This window comes from Cynara cardunculus, assembly GCF_001531365.2.
Source record: "Cynara cardunculus var. scolymus isolate 2C chromosome LG 5, CcrdV1, whole genome shotgun sequence".
NCBI classification, from domain to species: Eukaryota; Viridiplantae; Streptophyta; class Magnoliopsida; order Asterales; family Asteraceae; genus Cynara; species Cynara cardunculus.
Genome location: NC_037532.1, coordinates 33,179,252 through 33,191,467, shown reverse-complemented (window position 1 = coordinate 33,191,467; position 12,216 = coordinate 33,179,252).

The window sequence follows — 12,216 nt, the reverse complement described above, 5'->3', positions numbered from 1 at the left end:
AAAAACATCACCTTTAAATTAAAATATTTTTATATATTCAAGCAAGCCTTAAAATATTTTGATCATGGTTGATGGTTGAAAGTATGCTCTGTTACTAACTGACTTGCTGTGACATGTTTTTATCGCTTTGATTTAGATGTTGTCTGATAATCTTCTAATGCAAACTCATATTAAATGACATTATACCATCTTGAAGGTCTTTAAGTGTAACACCCGAGATTTAGTTATCTTGATAAAGTTAGAATTTACCTGTATTTCCTTTCTCGAATGTACTAAAATTGAGTTCCCTTGAGCAAATTTTGGTGTGGGGTGTTTGGTAGTGTTTAAAACTCAAGAAAAATGGGTTTTGGGAAGAGAAACAGTGAGAAATGTGGGTGTCGTACGGCTAAAGCCGCAACTAGGCACTTTTTGTGCCCCTTTTGAAGCATGCGCGCGACCTTGATGCAGCTAAAAACCTGCATTGAAGTCGCTTTAGGCACTGTTTGTGCCGAGCTAGAAAGCATATGGGCAACCTTGATGCGGCTAAACTCGCATTGAAGTCGCTTTAGGCACTTGCTGATAAGTTAAGATGATTTTCTTTAGGTTTCTTCTCATTCGCTCCATACTTTTTCTCTGTCACTTCCTTCAAACCTCAAAAGAAACCCTAGGTTCAATTTTGGGGCATTCAAGGAGCTACTAAGGCACTTCCAAGCTAGGATTCAAGTGTCTGTGCTAAAATTTAAGATCTACTCAGCCTCTTCCCCATTCTGCTGAGTTTTAGATTTTCTTCAAAACCTAACTTGTGATTTCATCATATACTTTATAAAATCATATACATGTTAGAATATTGTATTTTAGTTATTTAAAGCTTTTATTTCACATTTGGGTGATTTTGGACCAACTAGGTCAAATTTGAGATATTTGGAACTTACTGTGTTTTGATGAAATAAGTATGGAGAATGATTTTATATATAATAAGAGTGGTTACTTCAAAATTTGATAAATTTTGGAACATAGACTTAGAGAAATTTTTATCATTGATTTTATTGGTAAAATACAGTTTTTCTTACTTGATGGTTGTATGTATACAAGTGGTGATATGATTGGGTACAAGATAACATATTCGGAAGGTTACATATATCAGGGTAGAATGCAATGGATCCATAAGCATATAAGTTGAATTATGGTTATTAAGATGGGATAGTTATTCCCAGACCATGGCTAGATACGAGAATTATATCACTGGGAACATGAACTACAGACGTGTGACCCGTAACAATCTATTTCTAGAGAAAGAGCATATTTTAGTCATTAGGGGACTCGAACTGGTAGTTGAATGAAATAGAAGCTTTATAGCATTGAAATGTGGCTTACTCTTGTGTCCCGTCACTATTAGTGATAAATAGGGTCTCCGCCATCATCTTTTGATGTTTTTCACCTATGTTTTCCGGTTTAGAATGTTTTACACCTTTATTCCATAATTGTTTGTTTCCCACTCGCCGTTAGGCCTAACACTTTTTCTTAAATGATATGTATATCAGGATCACAAAACAGTGGGGCTCCCAAAGTATGAGCGGAGCGATAATTGACGTTAGAGGCCTTTTTGGGACGACACTTTCGGAGATACTTAGCATCATATGTTGATTAGAAATTTTTTGGTGTTCGTAGTGACACCTGTTATTAATCTTTACCTAGTTGGTTTAGATAATTAAGTTGTTAGCTACCATTCTTATCCATTGTTGTAAACACTTACTTTTTCCCCGTCCGTATATTGGGTGATTATATTTTATTCGAAGTACCATTTCCGTATTTATTTTCCGGTTTGAATTTGCTGTTCTTTTAGGGGTATTACAGGTATTTGCTCTAACCTTCTTAAATTTCAAGACCAAACAACTTTAGCCAAATGACGGTCATAGAAATCAACTTATTAATTGTTAGAATTGAACCAACAAAGTGATTCCAAAAAATTATAATTCTATAAATAGATAAAATAAAATATTTTTACGTGAAATATTCTACTACATACAGGAATTTCCAAGAACTTGCACAAATTGACGAAGAACTAAAGTTAGAATCCAATATGCTTTAAAAAGCGACAAACACCTTCTAATGTAGCATTAAGATCATTAATTGCCTTCGTGTAACCTTTCAAGGTTTTTTTTTGTGATAATTCGCACAAGCTATTGCCACATTTCTTCTTCCGTTACCAAATTTTCAGTTGGTTTTTGGTTCAACGGCTTCAAAAGGTACCCTAATGAACTTTTCTTTGACCTACTTGATTTTTTCCGGAAGGCTTTGTTTCACTCTTTTTCTAGACATTTACTTGAACAATGAAAGGACCTAGAAGCATACAATCCTTATTTTAGATAAAAACCACAAAACCCTACAACCTGGAAACTTTAGCAGCTCTGATACGCACACAGACTAGACCGTCTTTGTAGAGATAACTGAAATACATAAGATTATTTTGCGATCAAAATCATGAAATGAAGACAATGAAAATTATAATGTGATCAAAATCAGTAAATGAACATACCTGAAACCCTTTTCTTATTAAAGCCACAAGCACAAGCCAAAAACACTAACTGCTCTGAGTACAAATTGAACGAAATCTATAAAGGTAACCCAACAAAATCCTTATTGCGTTCAAAATAAGAAACAAACATACATAAACTTATAGTACAACCAAAATCTCGAAAAGTACATAAAACCTTACCTTAGATCATAACCACAAAATTCCACAGTCCATAAACCTTAACTCCTCGAATATACAAACAGGTTTAACGGTTTTTGTTAAGATAACTTAGCAAAATCCTAGCATAAGTATAAAAAAAATAAAACTTATCAAGAATATAAAAGAACTAAAACCAAAGAGAAAGGAAAAAAAGATAAGTGAGACAGAGAAAACGAAGAAAATTGAGACATTGATAGACCAAAATTTCTAGAGGGCGCTAAAATTAAAGATGGATTAAGTGAGAATTCAAAAGGGCATACAACTCATCAGTACAATTTCGTATTTCGAGGTGAAATTCCTAGAAAAAATAAAAAATCGTGGTTGGAAAGGTTATAGTAGTCAAAGCCATTGGAATTTTTATTTTATACATTAGAAAAATCCGTTTTGTTATTAATATACTAGAAAAGGGATAAATGAATAACCGAAAGAAAGGAAATCTATTAGCTATTCGTTAAAGTTCCATTTATTCAATAAAAGGTGAAGATGGAGAGGTTCATTAGCTTTAAGGGTAAGATTAGAAAAAAAAATTAAAAAAATACCCCATTCATGATAAAAACATATATATATATATATATATATATATATATATATATATTTATGATAAGGACTAAAAGACTTTAACAAATTAATCATTTTAAAAAATCCAAAAATCCAAAAAATTTCTAATGAAGAATTATACTTTAACATTGTGCCATGTCATTCAATTTATATATATAGGGAAAGGTTCAAACGAAAAAACCTTCATTTTACGAGAATGTGTAAACACCTTTTTACTATAGACAATCACATCTGATACTATTATTTCATCACATGTGATACTAAATCAAAGACGTGGACGATTTTCCATGCGATCTTGGTTGTGGGCCAAGTCGCCCTTACACCACTAATTCCCCTCACAAGTATTATCACATGTGATAAGGTTGTTGATATGATACTATAATCCATCAAGACCATCACATGTGATGCTAAATCATAGATGTAGACAACCTTTGGCGTAGCCTAAGTTGTAGAACATGTCGTCCACACATCACAGGTCCCCTCACGCGTATTATCATATATGATAAAAGTGTTCTTGCGTTCTCGTAAAATGGAGGTGTTCTCGTTTGAACCTCCACCTATATATATATATATATATATATATATATATATATACATACATACATATGATTATATATTTTCTTTCATTGAGGTAATTAAACATAGAAAATTCTTGCAACATTTCCAAGTATTTTCCATGAAGAATTCTTTAGAATGCAACTTGAGGGTTTAGTCTTTGTCATTTTTCAATTTTTAATGCAATATTATTTAATCATATGTATTTACATATAATTTCTTGGAAAGTTAGAAAAAGTCATTTAAAAACACATCATGCAAAACAAAAGATAAATTGGTTGAGGAAAACAACATAAAACTACTAACTATATTTTATTGTTTTTTTATTATACATTAGATAAAAAGGAAAACAATGATATACTTTAAGTTTTTCATTACAAAAAAAAAATCATAATATATTGATCTATATGCAAGTATTTCGGTGGTTATCGTTATTATCAACAGATTTCATATGAAAAACTATCGGTATAGCATTGATCAATAAGCATTGATCATATGAAAAATGGGGTGTGCACAATGCTTTTTTTTCACGGGGATTTGGAGGAAACGATTTACATGCATCCTCCACCTAGTTAGTGCACAAACCATTCTCGTTTCTGTTGTCTCTTACAGAAATCTAATATGGTTTGAACCATACCCTCAATATTGGGTAGCTAAGTTTCCGAGATCTCTTTAGGAATATGCATTTGTTTTATCTTTATGCAAATTATTCCGTGTTCATACTTCATATTTTTAGTAGCGTATCTTGTTTTATGTTGATGACACGGTTAGCTCTGGGAATGATTCTATTGCCATTCAAGACTATAACGACTATTTGAGTTTGTATTTTTTGTATGAAAGATGTTGGTTGATTAAAGTATTTTCTTACTCTTGAAGTTCTCCAAAATTCCAAGCCGTTTTTCTGTCTCGCCAAAAGTATGGATTTGATATAATTACTAAAATTAGGGATGTTTGTAAAATTTTACAAGGGAAAATTGCACCAAAATGGAATCAACTTTCACCTGATTCCTATTTTGGGGAACCAACTTTTAAAATCGTCATTTTGAGGAACCAACTTGCATCTGATTCCTATTTTGGGGAACCAACTTGCAAAATAATTATAAAAAAATAACTAAAATTCGTTTTTTTGTTCAAAAATTAATGCAATAAAATCTATTTTTCATTTCAAATCTCGTTTTTTTTTTAAATTCAGATATCAAATTGAAGATTTTTTCAAAAAAAAAAATCCAAATTAACACAATAAAAATTGTTTTTTACTAATGCAATAAAAAAAAATAATTGATGCAATAAAAAATAAATATTAAATATCAAATTCAATATTTTTATATCTAACCAATTCGTACCAATATTAAAGTTTAAATCAAATTTGGCAAATCAAACCAAAGGTTTGATAGAGACCCTTAAATTACCTGTTACATGTTCAACAGATCAACCAGACCCTTAAATAAACAAAAAGTTTGATAGAGACCCCTAAATGACAATTTTGAAAGTTGGTTCTCCAAAATAAGAATCAGATGAAAGTTGGTTCCATTTTGGTGCAATTTTCCCATTTTACAAACCTCCCAGGCTACACTACATAGTTTAGAACTTTTGCTACGTGGTTTGGTTTTTTATTAGACGACACTATACAATATGGTATATGCGGTTTTAAAATATGACTTTGGGTCTTCCAAGAATTTCTAGAAACACTTGGTTTCTCTCTCTTTTGTTGAGGCTGAATATCAGTCTATGGCTAATACCAGCTTGGAAATCATTTGATTGAATTTGCATCACAACCTAAACTTATATGGCTATATTGTGATAATGAGTATACTATTCAAATTACAGCAGACCCAATATCTCAACATCAATTGTCATTTTGTTCGTGATACTGTTCTATGTGGCTTAATTTATATATCTTACGTATCAACTCACATACAATTGAAGATATTTACCAAGAGACTCAACAAACTTCAATTTCAGTTCATTTTTGGCAAGTTAAGAATTTATGATCTGCATACTCCAACTTCAACTTGAAGAGGGTGACAACCGGTCACACGCTTCGTATGTGAGTTTTTCAGCTTAGATTTTTATGAAGTTAACTCTCGTTCGCGCAGGTAGTGACACCACATTCAAAAAGACACAATTCTTTTTGTTTTCTTTTTGATTGCCAAATAAACTCGTGGAAATTATCGAATCATTCTATTTCAATTAAGAAAATACGTATCTTACCAATCATATTTGTTAAGAACAATCATAAGATCATGAAAACAATCAGATACTGACTCTGGAGATCAGTATCAATGTACTGGTAAAAAAGATGAAATTCATATAAAATACATTTGAACTCAGTTCACTGTTATTTATGAAATCATGTAGTTTTGTATACACCTTCGTGGTATTTTGTTAAAGCCAGGTATTGTCACGACAATGATCATAAACAATATTTAGAATCTTTATAATTTTTTTTGTCAACCGTGTATTTCTAAGATTACGACAGTCTTGTTTTTTTGTATCTTAAAATATTTAATTCCTAATGAACATAAAACGTCATTTTATAAGTATTAAAGAATTAAATCATGATGTTGATTATTAAAGAATTTTTAAATGTCTATCTAAATAAATAATTAAATTCTATGAATTTGTTGTTATTATGTGGCCCCAAATAACCGCCAAAATTTACCAAGCTTCTTAGAAATTTCCAATGTCTCAATGAAATTATATTATACAGAGAGAGAGAGAGGAGTGATCAAATGCAAATCATATAATTTGTATAAACCGTGTAAAATATTTTTATCCATCGATTTCATTGTTTAATCTTATAAATTTTTTTCATGAAATTGTTTAATCTTGTGAAATTGTTTTATAGAATACTTTTTTTGATGAAGTTGTTCCATATATAATATTTAATATAATTGTTTCATGTATTTCTCTAAAATTAAAATAATGAAGATGATAATATCTATGATTAACACTCTGCACAATAAAAATGATTAATCAACCTCTTATAGTTACAAAAAAATGAACAAAATAAAAATTTATGATTGGTTGAATGAAGTTTGTATAAATAACATGGTTTGCAAAGTAAACCTCCTTTACACACACACACATATGTATGTATGTATGTATGTATGTATGTATGTATGTATGTATGTATGTATGTATGTATGTATGTATGTATGTATGTATGTATTAGCTTATAAAGTTGATTAATGAATATAAATTGGTCTTACGGGTCTCACGAAAAACCCTTGATCTCACGTGAATCCAACCATATATATATATATATATAGGGTATATTTCTTTTACAACCTTGTGTATTTGTACAACTCTTGCAACCCAATTAATTGAGATATTTATAGAAATGATGAGAGTTCATTTATTATGATTTGAATATTTATGGAATATAAATAGAATTCATTAATTATGATTAATACTTTATATTAGGAAACAATCAAAACTTCTATGAAATCACATATTCATCAAATGAAATAGACGGTTGAGGTTGGGTTGTATTGGTTGCACAAATGTCAAGGGTTGTATAATAACCAACCTCTATATATATATATATAAAATTTGGTAAAATCTTTATTAGAAACAATTTATATATCATTATATAATGTAATTAATGTATGGTTTTTTAAAATTTGATTTTACAACTTATTAAAGTTTTACATATGAATTTAATAAATTCAACAAATAAACTGGTTCAAACATTGTCATTTTACTGAAGTGACAAAGAATCAAATAAATTTATGAAAAAACACCACGATGTGTCTTCAAGCGTAATTGACAAGAAATCGAGAGAACATGAAATTTGAGGATTAACAGGTTTTTAGTCATGTATATAAGATATAAGGAGTGAATGAGGATTCATTAGGTGAATTTTATGACATCGGTTTTATATATTTTAAGTACAATACATCTTTCATTCACGTGGGTTGTTCAAAACTGTTGGTTTCATCCTTACGATTTACAAAACCCTTCTTTGTAGTTTCCATGTTGCTTCGAATTTGGTCATTGATTCTTAGTTGTTAACCGGTTCCTTTAAGTTCCCCTCGGCCTTAACATGCTTATGCTCATTTATTAGCCATTAGGGTGAGGGACCAAATACAAAGCAATTCAAAACTACAAGGATTATGTTGTCATTTTTAAACAATAGGGACCAAATACATATATTTTTTTACAATGTATGATTATTACACTTTTAGTTAAATAAATAACAATATCACCTATATGATGCTAAGTTTGTCTATATATGTATGTATATGTGTGCATGTATATATGTGTGTGTATATATATATATATATATATATATATATGTATTGATATATGTGCGTGTGTGTTGAATTTGAATTTCATAGATTTGATCAGTCCAAAATTGAACATTACTGTATATAAATTGAAAATATCCATTACCGTCACGTATGTTTGTATGACGAAAATTGAAAATGTTTTGATAAAATTTGGATAAACAATGAAAAATACAAATGAAGAGAAAAACCCTACTTGGTTGAAGTCGTGGATAAAGAGGTTAGACAAGTTGGTTGAGAAAATGAATATAAATTAATCATAAAAACTAAGAGCCATCTGCTATATATGACGTCAAAATGCATCTTATCTCAATCCAAAACTACATGCAAATTAATACAACTCAAGAAATATCAAAAATAGATAAAAGAACGTAATAACCTTTAAAACTAATAAAAAATTGAGATACCATCTAGGAATCATGACTGTCGAATACAACTCTGTATCATAAAATTGTACAATTTAACTTACGTCAGTTCTGGCAACTATCAACTCAAGTCGTTATCACATTCCATTACCGGGCTTCATGTGTTACCGCATCTCCATTGCTTCTAATAACGAATCTAGTAAGTTATGACACATGATAACGTCATTTCAAGAACCGAAATTCTGAGTCTCTAGGATACAATCAAATTCGTCGTAAGCAAATTTGAAAACTTCTATATATGTTTTACTTGTCGTTTTTGCCAGATCCTTTTAATCACGATAGCGAATTAATTTTTGATATACTCGTACATGAAAGTATCTTTTTATGTTAATTTTAACGTCAACAAAAATATGTTGTGGGTTTAGCTCAACTGAAAATAAAGGGAATCTTTCTCACAGGTGACTGGTTCGAATCTTACAAACTCAGTAGGGTTTTTCTAGACTGCTCTCCAAAACTTTTGAGATTAGTGAAGATGCACGCAAGTTGACTTCAACATTCATGGTTAACATTAGGGGTGCTCATGGGTTGGGTTGATCGGGTTGAAGACATTCGATCAACCCAACCCAATGCTTGCGGTTTGAAAAATCTTAACCCAACCCAACCCAAACGAAAGTGCAACCCAACCCAACCTAAGCTGTACGGGTTGGTCGGATTGGTCAGGTTGATACTGTGATACATTAAAATATTCTTCTAACCTTGAATATGTTATTTCTCTACTTATAATTTATTTTTCATCATCAACCATTTGATACAACTTATATACTTCTTACGTATATCACATTCAGTTAATTTTCTCAATTTACGTATATATGTTTACAATTACTGAACATATATACGAATGAGTTATATAGAGATGTGAATAGATTGAAAAGATGTGTATATGAAGAGCGTACGTGATAGTGTTATTGTCTAATGCATATATTAATAGTAATTCAACAATCATATTAAATCCAAGAAATAAAATGACATCAGGTTGGGTTGGGTTCAAATAATATCAACCCAATATCTACGATTTGAAAAAATTTATAACTCGATTAAACATCGGGTTGCTTCAGGTTGAGTTATTTCGCGTTGGGTTGGGTTGGGTTGGTCGGGTTTTTGAGCACCCCTAGTTAACATAAAGAAAATAAAAATATGGTATATTTTATGCTTTTATCATTTGCTTATGAATAAACTACAAATTTGGTCCCAATAATTTGTGACAAAATAATATCTTTTGTCTCTACAGTTTCAAAATTATAATATAACCATCATTTTCTTGTTGTTTTTACTTTTTTCTTTCTTTATGATATGACAATATATATATATATATATATATATATTGAAAAAAATACGATATTACCTATCTATCAGTAATTTTAACGACTACTAGAGGAAGGAACCGAATCTAAACGTTTTTGCAAACCATGATGTTCATCTTGTAAATTTTGAAACTATACTAATGGAAAATGTATATTCATCATACCATAGGGACCAAATTTGTCAAGAAACAAAGTTGTTTAACAACAAAAGCATACCAAGATTGTCAAAGCAAGAAACTTGACCCAGAAAGTAAAGTCAAAGTAAGGAAGAAATGGGCAGGAGATTCCTGGTCTATTTCAATTTGTCTTTTATATTTTCTCCAAAAAAAAAAAAGGAAAAGGATAGCAAAAAAAACATTTAATTGAAGTAAATTGGTATCAAAAATTTCTAATTTTAGTAATGTATTACGTAGAATCAACGCTTTTGTAAATAGGTCGTTATTTATCATTGAACTCTGAAATGGTAATTTGTCATTTTATACGGTTTGTTCTTTATAAGAGATTATTTTCTTTATATATATATATATATATATATATATATATATATTATAAAGCATTTGACAAAAATTCTTAAAAACCATTTTTTATGCATAAAGTACTGTTTATTGATGTATATTAATTAAAATTTAAGATTACAAGTAAATTGTGCATAGATAAAACTTATTAAAGCTCCATATTTGAATTCATGTAATTAACTGCAGATAAAATAATCAAATACAAGATAAACATATATTTTAAATATAGAAAATCTAAAATATAATTAAGATAATCATTGAGTTTTCAACTGAATACTTAGTTATTATCTTTATAAAAAAATTATATTATTAAACCTAAATTAAGTTTCTTTGTTATTAAAGCTAAATTAAATTATAATTAAAAAATTGAATTATGGAAATTACACCAAAATACAAGAACTTTTAAAAAAAATTAATTTGATACTGATATCGATTTTTTTTTAAAATTTTATGATATTTTCAAATTTATATTTTATTCAAAAATAAAAATATTATCACTTTCTCAAAACCATATAAAACCGTATTATATCGATATACAAAAGGAATAAAACAATATACTGAAATCAAGATGTGTCTCGATGCATTGCACGAGTACCCTTCTAGTTTTAATAAAATTTAAATATTATTGTAGGTTAAATTGTATTAAAAAAAAAACACAGGTCGTTTTGTTTTTCATTTTTAAAACCTGTTTTTGGTTTGGAGTGAATTCGAAGAAATTTGGAATTGAATTTAATTTCAATTTTGTGTCTAGTTTGAAGGATTCCTTGGATTTCGAATTTCAGGATTTCACTGAAATCCCGTGAAGATGATTGGTATTTCATGGGATTTCATATGGTATTATAATCTAAATCATACAAATCAAACACGTCAAATATTCCAAACTTTTTATAATCCAAAATCTTCGATTCCAAATTCTTTCATGAAATCCAAATCTTTCAAAATATTCCAATCAAATCAATCGCACCTAATTGTATAAAAATTAATAATCTTTTTATATATATATATATTTCGTTACACAAGCCTAAATGGAATTTTAAAAATATTATATATCAGTAGTATATTATAAATCATTTTACAAAACTCTTAAAAATCATTTTTTTTTATGCACGAAGTACTAGTTATTGATACATATTACTTAAAATTTAAAATTACAAGTAAATTGCACATAAGTACAACTTATTAAAGCTCCATATTTGAATTCATGTAACTAACTGCAGATAAACATACTCATATATTGGATAAACATCTCATTTTAAATATAAAAAATCTAAAATATAATTAGGATAATCATTGAGTTCTAACAGAATACTTAGTTATTATCTTTATAAAAAATTATATTATTAAACCAAATATAAATTATTTCTTCGTTAAACATAAATTAAATTATAATAAAAAAATCGAATTAAAGAAATTACACAAAAAAAGTGAGAACTTTTATATATTTTTTAATTTTTATGATATCTTCAAATTTATATTTTATTAAGAAAAACATTATTGTTTTGCTCAAAACCACATAAATTTGTATTATAAATCGACATAGACCAAAAAATTAAAATTAAACATTAAAATCGAAATATATTTCGCTGCATTGCGCAATTACCTTTTTAGTACAAATAAAAGCGGAAGCAAAAATATTTTCTTATTTAAATATACTAATGAATAAATATTAATATAATCATTTGGTAGAATTCTTAAAAAAATAAATTCATTGAGATAAGTATAGCTTTTTTAAGGTTTTGATTTTTGATTTTAAATAAATTTATTGCTTATGAATAAACTACAAATTTGGTCCCAATAATTTGTGACAAAATAATATCTTTTGTCTCTACAGTTTCAAAATTATAATATAACCATCAT